This window comes from Sus scrofa, chromosome 3 (assembly GCF_054392235.1).
Source record: "Sus scrofa isolate SSC_HxYL_T2T_F1_AM1 chromosome 3, Sscrofa_HxYL_maternal_Yorkshire_Landrace_v2.0, whole genome shotgun sequence".
Lineage (NCBI taxonomy): Eukaryota > Metazoa > Chordata > Mammalia > Artiodactyla > Suidae > Sus > Sus scrofa.
This window is the reverse complement of record NC_139385.1, coordinates 135,379,260-135,392,213: the sequence shown is the minus strand read 5'-3', so window position 1 is coordinate 135,392,213 and position 12,954 is coordinate 135,379,260. Positions and strand designations below refer to the sequence as shown.

At 35.3% G+C, this 12,954-nt stretch overlaps 1 non-coding gene across 1 annotated transcript; it reads right to left on the bottom strand.

The window, feature by feature from the left end:
- Positions 1 to 8,068: 8,068 nt before the first annotated feature.
- On the bottom strand, positions 8,069 to 8,175 carry LOC146404952 (U6 spliceosomal RNA). The gene has a single exon (XR_014842676.1). It is a non-coding gene; the product is annotated as a U6 spliceosomal RNA (small nuclear RNA).
- Between the last annotated feature and the right edge of the window lie 4,779 nt (positions 8,176 to 12,954).

Sequence of the window (12,954 nt, the reverse complement as noted above, 5' to 3'; positions counted from 1 at the left end):
GGCATGGATAATGCTTGGATATGATTTAGTCGTGAAGAAAATTGTTGTCAACTCTTTGGCCTTAGAACAGGTGCAAATTTTGGCCAAAACTTTAAAACAATTTGGTATATGATTCCACAACTTTTAGAGTAATTATTTCACTCCAATATATTAAATTTGGAAATAATTCTGTAAGAATGAGTTTTAAGAGAGTGAAAATATTTTTTTATTGATAACCAAGACCATATTTATAAAATTCATAGACAGGATCATTTACAACATGTCCATACCAGTGGTTATACAACTTGATGAATATTCATCATCCAGCCTGTCAGTTATGAAACATTTATTGAATACCTAGATATGCCTGACACCATGCTAGATTCAAAATATATAAATATTAGTGAGACATAATGCTTGTCTTTGTGCAATATATCTTTTATGCTTAAAACAACCCTACGAAATAGGAAGTTCTTATTTTAGTTAACATAATACAGTGAGGCAATTGTGTCTAGACACATTAGTAATCTAAGGGAAATGCCTGAAGTCCTACATCTCACCTCATAAGTTGCAGAACTTGATATGAATCCTATTACTCTGACTCTCCATTAGCAGTTTATTTCTATTATAACAGAAGTAGACATTCTTCAACATCCCTTGAGGTGTAATTCTCAAAGTGGGTTTCCATATTTCAGAAGGTACTCAGAAGAATTCCTAGGCAATGACGACAACAAAAATGCTGGTCTATTTTCTCATACAGGGATCAATGGTAGATCTTTCTGTGATGATAGAAATGTTCTATACCCACACTGTCCAAAACAGTATCCACTAGCCAGGTATGGATAGTGAACACTGGAAATGTAGCTCATCCGCCTGAGGAAATAAAATATTAATTTATTTAATTTTAATTATTTTATGGAATTTTCTATTGCCATTTGTGTCTAGGGTATTCCCTAAAAGGCAGTGCACTCAGAGTACCATTTTTACTTTAAGAATCATAGCTGAGGGGAGAAAGCACATAATTTTATACAAATAACTGGGTGAATCATGGCACCAACTAAAGACATCAAATTAATGTTTAACTTTAAAACCAGAATTGCTAAGAAAGTTCTCTTTTGCTGCTGCTTGAAACAGTTCCAAGATCCCTGAAGACTCTCCTTCAATTTTTAGGTATTTGGATTGAAATGTTCAAGAAAATTTGAATGAAGTGAGAATTAGAATTCTTATCCATGAATTTTCATCTCTGATACCCTATAATAAATAAATAAATATTAGCAAGTATAATCATAAATTATAGAAATAAAGGCTAATTCAGTCAAAATAAGTAAGGCCAGAGAAAACTTACCTATTATCTAGTTCAGTAACCTTATTTTTTTTGGAAGTAAAGTGTCAAGCTCAGAGGAGTTATTGACTCCTTCTGTCTAAATAGCTAGTAAGTTGCAAAGTTGAGAGGTCAGGTCTCCAGGCCCTCAACACAGAATGTTTTAGATGATCCTCAGCATTTTACTGGCATTCAGCTTTGTCATACCCAGTTAAGTTCCTTATGCGTTATGGCAGGTAAGTACAGCAATGGGGAACATTCAAATGTGGAACAACAGACAAATTCAGTAAAGTTACAGAATACAGCATCAGCGTACAGAAAAAGAGTTGCATTTCTATACACTAACAACAAACTATCCTAAATGAAAATTAAGAAAACAATTCTGTTTATAGTAGCCCTCCCCAAAGTGAAACACTTAGGAATAAACTTAATTCAGGGGCTTATGGATCTCTACACTGAGAATTATAAAATGCTGATGAAAGAAATTGAAGAAAACACAAATAAATAGGAAGACATCTTTGCTTGTGGACTGAAAGACAATATTGTTAAAATGTCCGTGCAACCCAAATTGATAGATTTAATGCAAACCAAATAAAAATTCCAGTAGTATTTTCATAGAAATATTTTTTAAAAATAAAATTCATATGGAACCACAAAAGGCCTTAAATAGTTAAATCAAACTTAATGAAGAACAATGCCAATGGTATTACATGCTCTGACTTCAAAATATATTACAAAGCTACAGTAAATAAAGCCATATGGTTCTGGCCTAGGCATACATATAGCCGATAGAACAGAAAAGAGACCTCAGAAAGAAACCCATACATAGTCAACTGATCTTCAACAAGGGTATCAAGAATGCACAAAGGGAAAGGATAATCTCTTCAATAAACTGTGTGAAAAAGTGGATATTGACATACAAAAGAATTAATTTGATATTCATTTGACATTATATACAAAAAACAAATCAGAATGTACTCAAAATTTAAATGTAATACCTGAAACCATAAAGCTTACGTGAAAATATGGTGAAAAGTTTCTTGACATTGATGTTGGCAATATTTTCTTAGATAGGGCACCAAAAGAACAAGAAACAAAAGTGAAAATAAATAAGCAAGACTAAGGTAAACTAAAATGCTTTTGCATAACAAAGGAAACAATCAACAAAGTAAAAAGGCAATCTACAGAATGGGAAAAAGTATTCACAAGCCATTTATATAATACGGGGCTATATCCAAAATACACAGGGAGTTCCTACAACTCCATAGTAAAAAATGGGCAAAGGGAACTCTTAAAAGTCAACAACAACAGCAACAAAACTAAAGGGTTTGATTCCTAAATGGGCAAAGGACTTGAACAGACATTTCTCTAAAGAATATATACGAATGGTCAATAAGCACATGAAAATATGCTCAACATCACTAAACATTAAGGAACTGCAAATCAAAACTACATGAGTTATCACCTCACACAGACCGGGATGGATGCTATAAAAAGGAGGAAAAAAAGGCTCATGGACTTTTGGTGGCAAAGTAAAATGGTAAGCTGGTGTGGAAAACAATATGGCAAAAATTAAAAAAGAGAATTGCTATATGATCTAACCATTTCACTTCCTTTTGTTGTTGTTTTTGAGGGCTGCATTTGCAGTATATGGAGGTTCTTAGGCTAGTGGTCAAATCAGAACTACAGCTGCCAGCCTATACCTCAGCCACAGCAATGCCAGATCTGAGCTGCATCTGTGACCTACACCATAGCTCATGGCAACGCTGGGTCCTTAACCCACTGAGTGAGGCCAGGGATCCAACCACATCCTCATGGATCCTAGTAGGGTTCATTAACTGTTGAGCCACAGTGGGAACTCCAACAATTCCACTTCTGATATCTACTCAAAAGAATTGAAAGCAGGTCTTAAAGAGTTATTTGTATACTCATGTTGATCTCAGTATTATTCACATTAGCTGGAATGTAGAAGCAACCCTAGTTTCCACTGATGGATGAATGGACAAGCAAAATATGGTTTTTACATATAACGGGATATCTTCAACCTTAAAAAGAAGGAAATTCTAACATATGCTATAATACAAGTGAACTCTGAAGATATCAAACTACGTGAAATAAACCAGTCACATATTCTCATGGAAAAACAAAAAACTCTGTGATTCCAGATATGATTCCTTATATGAGGTATTTAAAGAGACAAAGTCAAAAAAATAGTCGAAGTCATAGAGACAAAACAGCATAGAGACAAAACAGCATCCATTGTCAAGGGCTGGTGGGAGAGGGGAATAGGGAATTATTGTTTAATGGGTATAGAGTTTTAGTTATGGAAGGTTATGGAGTTATGGATATGAATAGTGGTGATGCTGCAGAACATTCTAGAGGTATTTAATATTGCTGAATTGGCCGCTTAAAATGGTTACGATGATACATTTTATTTTATGTGTATTTTACCATTTAAAAATTGGAAAAAAGAAAACAATTGGAAACCATTTGGAACAGTTTGCATTAAGAACTGTAAAATGTCATATCCTTTGATCCATTATTCTACATCTAGGCACTTATAGAAAAGAAGTTACTGAAGATGTGTACAAATTTTAGCTTTAGATATATCATTAGAGCATTAAGAGATGACAGTATAGTGTAAGGCTTAGCATTCTTGTCAGCTTGGATTTTTTTTTTTTTTTTTGTCTTTTTTGCCCTTTTTAGGGCTGCACTCGCGGCATATGGAGGTTCCCAGGCTAGGGATCTAATTGGAGCTGTTGCTGCAGGCCTACACCAGAGCCACAGCAATGCCAGATCCAAGCCATGTCTGCAACCTATGCCACAGCTCACAGCAACGCCAGATCGTTAACCCACAGAGCAAGGCCAGGGATGGAACCCGCAACTTCATGGTTCCTAGTCGGATTCATTTCTGCTGCACCACAACGGGAACTCCTCTGCTTGGATTTTTTTTTTTTTTTTTTTTTTTTATTTTCCCACTGTACAGCAAGGGGGTCAGGTTATCCTTAGATGTATACATTGCAGTTACAGTTTTTTCCCCCACCCTTTCTTCTGTTGTGACATGAGTATCTAGACATAGTTCTCAATGCTATTCAGCAGGATCTCCTTGTAAATCTATTCTAGGTTGTGTCTGATAAGCCCAAGCTCCCGATCCCTCCCACTCCCTCCCCCTCCCATCAGGCAACCACAAGTCTCTTTCTGCTTGGATTTTAATAAGATTATACCATTTAACTCACTATGTGACCTTAGACAAGTCACTTACTCTCTGTGATTAATTTCCCAATTTATGAAAAGAAGACAATAATAGTCCCACATTCATAAAATTTTAGTAGAGGTGATATTTAACATACCTAAAGTGCTTAGAATACTATAATGGCAAACACCATATAAACACTTGCAAAAAATGGAAACAATCTAAATATCAAACATTGGGAGTATGTTTATCATATGATGCAATACCAAACAAATATTGAAAATCTAAAAATGTTCTAAAGAAATTTCAAGGACATAGGAGAGGTATTCAAATTTTATTAAATGAAAAGAAAAATAAAGTTCATTACCAAACAAACCAAAAAAAAAGAGTAAAAGACTTGAATAGACATTTCTCCAAAGAAGATATCCAAATGACCAACAGGCATATTTCAAAAGGACACATAACATGATTAATTATGAGGGAAATGCAAATCAAAATGGCAATGAACTATCACCTCACATCTGTGGAATGTCTGTTATTAAAAAAATGTGTTAGCAAGGATGTGGAAAAATTGGAATCCTTATCCACTGTGGGTGTGATGCAAAATGAGGTAGCAGCTATGGAAAATATTAGGGAGGTTCCTCAAAAATCCCAAAACAGAATTACCATATGATCCAGCAATCCCACTTCTGGCTATACGTACAAAAGAATTGAAATCAGATTCTCAAAGAGCTATCTGCACTTCCATGTTCACTGCAGCGTTATTCATGATGGCCAATATATGAAAATAACCAAGCTATCTGTCAACAGATGGTTGAATAAAGAAAATGTGGTAAATAAATACAGTGGGATATTATTCAGCCTTACTAAGGAAGGCAATCCTGCCCTTTTGACAACATGGATAAACCTGAAGGATATTATGCCAAGTGAAACAAGCTGTCACAGAAGGACATACAACTCCACTTTTGTGAGGTGTTTAGATAGTGAAACTTACAGGAACAGAATAGAAGGGGGCCGGGAGAGGGGGAAATGAGTTGATGATCAATGAGCAAAGTCAGTTTCAGTTAAGCAAGATGAATAAGCTCCAGTAAAGCTTCCAATGGAGATCAAGTTTGCATTGTGGGTAAAGGACCTGGGAGGGAAAAAAAAAGAAAAAAAAACAAAAACCCAGGTCATACTGAGTTTGAGTTCCCTCATAGAAATTCATGAAGTAATAGCCAGGTATTGAACACAGGCTATAAATGTATGGCATAAGTAACAGAAGGTCATCAGTTTTCAAAACCTGCCTTGATAATGATGCCACTGGAAAATAGAGAGTTAAATTCTGCGTAAATGAGTCAGGAGTGGATAATTGAATTTTCCACGGGTGCAGGAGGTTTGCATCCCCGTTCTCCAGGAGCTGCCACACGGCTATGCTTTGTCTAGCAGAAGAATTAAGTCTTCAGTGACAGGAAAATAGGCTAATACAGTCAATTTCCCTTGGCTTGCTTTAACCTTATTTGCTAACATATTTGCATTGTCTTTTTATAGAAATGCTAGAACACAGTTCCTTCAAAGAGGAAAAAAAAAAAGTAAAAGATATTTCTGAGAAAAAGAAATACCAGCCATATAATCAGAGTGAGAGGTAAAAGAACATCAGAATAAGAGAAAAAATAATGGTTATTAGAATAGATTGGGAGACTTCCATGCCCATGTTATAAAACATTTAATGCCATATGAATATTCTATGTTCTAAGCTCTTTACCGAGGTTAAATCACTTACTCTTCGCAACAGCCACGTGAGACAATTACTGTGTTTGTCCCCATTTCACAGATGAGGATGATAAGGGGCAGGCAATTTAAACCTACCAAGTTCATTCAACCACTAATTGGTAGGGCAGGATGCTTTATCTTGACATTTAATTGACTCCTGAAGAATCAGCAGGATTTCTGGACTGGTCATATTATTTTTCTATTAGCATCGGAGATTGTGAAATGGAAAAAAAATTATAAGGAAAGAAGGTATCTCTTGAGTCCCAACTGGATTGTGTTCTCACTGTGCGACTGGATTAATTATCCCATGGAGTCTCAGAGTTCCCATTTCTAAAATATAGTGGAACTTCTATGATACACTACATATAAAGTGGCATATGATATTAATATAGTGCTGCATATACATTCATCCCTTTTCTAGCTTCTTAAAAAAAGGGACTCTTTGATCTAAGATCCCTGGATATATTTTGTATATACTATGAAATTGTATGTAAAAAATGCATTTTTGCATGTATTTTCACTTATCGAATTAAAGAAGACCATTCTTGATGAAAGGATATTTTTAATTGATAAAACTACATAGAAAAAAGGAAACACTACCCTTTAGCATTATATTAAAATTAAGGCATGTGACACAGTATTCTGAAAATGTTTTGAAGTGCCAGAAAAACTCTTGAAATATTTTAATTTAAATTCACGGGCAACCATTTTCAGTGTAAAATTCAGGTTACATAGATAGTGACATAATGGAGTCTAAGCTGTGTTTATTAATTTAGTAAAAATTTTTGTAAGTTGGTGTGTATATGTGTCTGTGTGAGAGAAAAAGAGAAAGAGAGCAGGAGCACCTCAGGAATATTTTTCCAATTCTTAGACTTAAGAAATATTATTCAATTTTAGACCTAATTGGTAGGGTCCAGTGTTGTTCAAGGAGTTTTATGCTCAACGTTTGATTCTGTACACGCACGAAGAAATATATGCAATTGTCATTTCGATTTTAAATCAAAAGTAATAAAAATGGTGCTGTTTTATGGGAAATGAGTGCAGTGTGCGCTGTTTCTTTATGGCCTTTATATTTCTAGCTGGCCAAAAACACTCCTTATTTCACACTGTATAGCTGTCAGCCTAGGAAGAGCTAAGAAGAAGAATGACAGAATAAATGTGCATTGCATCTGGCATTTGTGTCCTTTTGCTAGAAAAGGTGAATCTGGGTTAAGATCTCTTCTTTGTTTGTGATGAAGAGCTCAGAATGAGGTCTTTTTACAACAACAATACCCCAGACATCCTCCTCAGAGAAGCATCATTTCATCCTGGGAGGCTGTACCCTTGAGAGGATGCAAAAAAAACATCTAAAGAACCAGCTGTTGAAAATAAGCCTGGCAGAAAAAAAAAAAAAGAAAGAAAAAAAAATGGAAATGAAGTAGGTAAAACTTGGACCACATTGAGAGTACAGGGAGGCAAGGTTGAAAGCTCATCTGCCCTTCCACTATGTGTTATGAGTCAAGGCATCGCTGAATAGTTAATCTAAAGGTCCAAAGAGGCAGGAGTTCATATAATCCAGAAGTTTACAAACTTAAGCTGTAAACATTGTTTTGCAAAATGTTTTTCAAGAGTGTATTTCCTTTTCTTCCCCCATGGAGCTTTATATTATTACCCAATACAATAAACAGACAGGATTAACATTTTTTGAGTGATTGAAAAAAGAACATAGCATTCCAACAGGTCATCCTTCATGTTTGCCTTCCTATCTAAGCCTCTTAGCCAACATTAGAGACTTTCTGGTTTCTACGAACACAGTTTTATTAATTTTTTTATATAATGATTTTTAAAAATATGAAGACTTTACGAATTTGCGTGTCATCTTTGCATAGGGGACATGCTAATCTTTTCTGTATCATTCCAATTTTAGTATATGTGCTGCCGAAGCGAGCGCTGAACATAGTTTTAAAATCACCCATTTAGTCTATAGTTTCTCAATTTTTTTTGAAAACCAATATGCTGATCAACAGAAGTCTCAGTTTCAGCAATCCCTTGTATAAAATTCTGGATAAAAGACTCATTGGCCTCTCATTATTATAAAATCATTATATTTGAATACCCAACATATACTGATACTAACAACACAATATTCAATATATTTTTATTACTATGAATTTTGAATCGCTAGAATATTCTGACATTCAATTTCATCATTATCCAAGTCACCAACCATAAATTCTGTATACAATGTTGAAAAAACTGCAGATTTGTTTTCAAAAATTTGAAATCTTTTCAGTTCCAGAATTTTTCCTATACGTGGTTCCTAGAACTATTTTTATTTTGGGCACACTCCACTCAATTATCTTTATTTTATTTGCATTTAAAAAGATGTCATCAAGAAATGGAGAAGTAATGGCCCATCAAAATTATGTAACTTTTCCCATATAATCTTAGAATTATATGAGGCTATATCAATAATTAAAGTGTGAATAATTGAAAAAAATCATTATATTTGAATATCTAACATTATATCTTATGCTCACATTATTAAGCACTTTCACACATGTTATTTTTTCATTTGCTTCTAATTTAATCCTGTAAGGACAGGTAATATCTACATTTGCTGAGGTTAAAAAAAAAACCTGTTCAAAGGGGGAAAGTCACTATAGCAGCAGCAATTAGCCAGTGACAAGTGTAGAGATAAAATCTGAAATAATGTCCCCTAGGCATATCAATCCCAAGTAAGTGGATATAAAAGAGTAAAAGAGCTGTTATTTGTTCAATAACTATTATATATGCAGCATAACCTGACGTATTAAATAGGGCGTTACGGGACACAGGATAAATCATTGTGAAAAACAACTGTTGATCACTGGGGAGTTTCACTTTTGACAAGACAGCATGAGAGTTGTGCGGAGCTGCTCCCCGGCAAAATAGGTATTAAAAAAAAATAAAGGCTCCTAAACACATTACCACAGTAAGAAGAGAAAGAAAAGTGAGAAGCTATGGCATATGAGTTATGACCTATTTCCCCCCTCCTCCTCAATACTTTAAATAAGTATTGCCAAATCACATGACTGCTTTCGGATCACAATTGGAGGAAGGTTTTCCCCGAGCGGGAAAGATAAAAATATTTCTCATTCTGCTCCAAGGTACCTGTTGCTGAGGCTAAGTTCCAGAAAATGTGACTGAAAATCAGGAAAAGGCGTCTTTCTCCTACCACCTTCCTATAAGGTAGAGGCTTTGCCTTGGCTGTGGGGCTGCTGACAATACTGACACCTCAGTCCTCTGTGCCCCAGCTTCTGAGGCAAGGATTTCACACCTAAAGAAGTAAACGGAGGAGACTCTACCCCCTCCCAAGAATTATTCAGAGTTCAAAGCCAGAGTGTCCCTCAGGGGAGGCATGTCGCTGCCCCAGTAACAGAGCCCAGGCTCAGGGCTTTAGCCTTGGGAGAGAAGCTGGCTCTAAAAGAGAGTTTTAAATCTCTCCCTGTGGCAGTGAGAAGTCCAACCAAGGCTGAGTGCTCTCAAAAACAGCGGAGGTTATGGTGAAAGGGGAAGAAGATTGATAGACTTACTGGAGATAGAGATGCAACTGGGGCTGGCCGATTTACCAGAGAGAAGCAGGAGAACAAAACACTGAGAACTTCAGCTTGTAGTGGTCAGAACAAATCTTAGAGAGTGGCCTCCAGCACTGTCCTTTTAAAGGAGTCCGAAGATGATTGGACTGCTTTGTGGAACAACTGTATGGCCCAGGAATTGCTTAAAACAATAAAACAATCACCCTGCAATTAGAATATTTTAAAATTTCACTGTGGCCAGGGAAGTGCTCTTGTTCCATAGGCATCCACCAACCCCAAACTCTCCATCCGTCCCACTCTCCCCCACCCTGCCCCCTCGCAACCACAAGTCTGATTTCCATGTCTGTGATCCGGTTCTGTTTTTGGGCATAGGATCATCTGTAGTATATTTTAGATGCCACAAATAAGTGATATCATTTGGTGCTTGTCTTTCTCTTTCTGACTTACTTCACTTAGTATAAGAAACTCTAGCTGAGAAGCTCTAGAATCTTTTGTTGCCTAGTGTACAGCATGGGGAACTGTAGCTGACTGGGTCACTTTGCTGTACAATAGAAACTGAAGAAACATTGAAATCAACTAAGATTAAAAACAAAAGACGTGCTCTTGTTGTGCTCCATTAAAACCCTGAGCTTGCCTCTGTGGTACCACTTACCATGCCATACAGCCACGTCTTTCTCTTTTACTTGAAAATAATTTTCCTCATAAATTACTGAGTGGCAGAAACAAAGGAACAAAGATTTTTCTACTTTGAAAATCAAGCAGAGGTTAACATACATTTACTGAACTGAACAAAACAGCTTCTGAGACCAGGTTTTCTATGTAATTTGTCTATAGTACCAGGAAAGAATGCTCTATGTGTGCGTATGTATGTGCAGATGGGTGTACATACACAGGGCTATATAGACACAGGAGTGACACTATAAGTTAAAAAGTATTTGAAGCCACAATCCAGCCCATTGTTATGTACTATCTATATTACATTATACTTGTCACATTTCATCTCACATCAGCCACTGCAATTTAGTCAAAATTTGATTGAATTATTTATAATCTCACAGGAAAACAATTTTGAGACATACAGTTCATTTAGATGCTTAAATCTTGATGCATTTGTCAGAAAGGCAGCCCCATTAGATTGAAACCACTCTTTAAAGATATACACTGAATCCATTTGTCAGATTCAATTAGAAACTTTAGAAAGAACACCTGAAAAGATTTTTTAAGACAAAGCAAAGTAAACCCAAGTTAGTCACACCAACTTTTTATAGGTTCATAGTGCCCACCTGTGAAAAATTATGGCCTATTAGAAATGAAAATGGGTAAGTTACAGAATAAAAAGGTACTAATCATATATTCCAAAAATGAAAGCAAAATCACTGAGTATTAATTTACTTACAGCATGAATAATTTAATATCCACCTCAGATTTCATTACAAGCCATGGTCAATTAACCAATTTAGTAACAATGTGTAAATAATGGATAATGTCTACACACTGGATAAAACTTTAAGAATTGCAACAATATCAAACAAATTGTAAATAATAGAATATTCTTCCCAAACATTTCTGACAATGAAAAAGAATATTTTAACTTTAAAACTGGGATTGAGTATGAATATTATTATTGGATTTTATTGCACATTCTAGAAAAAGAAAGATATCAATGTACACATTTTCTAACATGTGTTTTGTTGTAACTGTAAATATAAAATCAGAAAACAATATTTGACCTAAAATATGAAAAGCATTGTTCTGAGAGCTTTTCATTTATAAATTCAATTCCTATAGAAACACTTTAATGTAGATACTATGCAAATCTTTTGTTTGCAGTTCAGAAACCAAGGCACAGATAGGGTACAAACTTGCCCAGTTTCAGAGAAGAAACAAAAGAGCTGAGTAACCTCAGAAAACCTATTTCTAGAATCTGTCCTAGAAAGTGTTGGACTTTACATGGAGCAACTCAACGCCCTTACTTAGAGATAATAATAATAACAAAGAAATGATAATATACTAATCAACATTAAGAGATACTTCAAGGTAGGCAGTTACCATAACGGGTAATTATCACTCTAATGAAAAACTAATCTGTCAGTTAGGAAGCTTCATTATTTCCCAAGTGGAACACTGGGCTCCTGGGAGAGATCTCTTCTTAGTTGAGTATGAACCTCTGACCTCCAAGTAACTCCATTACTAATTCTCTTGTATTTATTTTTACGCCCAGCAGAAATTAGTAATATGGCAATTGGAACAGGTAATGTTTTAGAAAGTTGAACCTTGGCTTTAATCACTTGCTAACTTTGAAACTTCATTTGAATTATTTCATTGCTCTGTGCTTCTGTCCTATTCTGCTAAGTGGGGATAATGACTGCCAATTTTCAGTTTGAAAAATTATAGGAATTGCATATGTGACTCTGCCAGACATGGGGTCTGGTTGTATACATTTTAGTTTGGTGTTGAAAATAATCTAGTTTTCTTCTAACATGGTAGAAATATTTAGAGAAGATAAATACTAAATATTCAAACATCAATGAGATGTTACAGAAAAAAGAAAATTTTTATTAAATGATCATTTGAATCAAAGCTTTGAAGCAGAATTTAGTTAATTTGCTAGTGAATTCCTTTCTTCAGCTGTGCCACATTGCAGGGCACTTCATAGCCAAGGACTCACTATTTTGCAGAATCTTTTCTGTTTTTAATAAGTAAATATAATTCTTATGTTCTCAATATCACTGTAGCTAAGAGCAGTTTGCCCAGTCATTCCTTCTAATAACTTGTGTCTGAATAAACTCATCCCCAAATGGCATCATTGAACCCCAGGGGAATTCTTAGTGAGGAAGCTTCTGACTGCTGCTGAGAATACCTGCCTTCTCCATACAGTACAATGCCAAGGCCTTCAAAGAACTGTGCTACCTGTTAGATTGAATTTCTCCATCCATGTGCAGATACTTACCTGATGCTCCTGCCAGGAAGGCAAGCAGAAAATAAAATACCATGTATTTAGCCATAAAATCATTCTACCTTGGAAAATACTATTCATAGGACTCTTATTCAAGTAAATTCAATTAAAATATATACACACATATACATACATAGTTATAAATATAGGTGTGTAGCTACATAAAGAAAATGAACATCATAAATATTATAAGTAT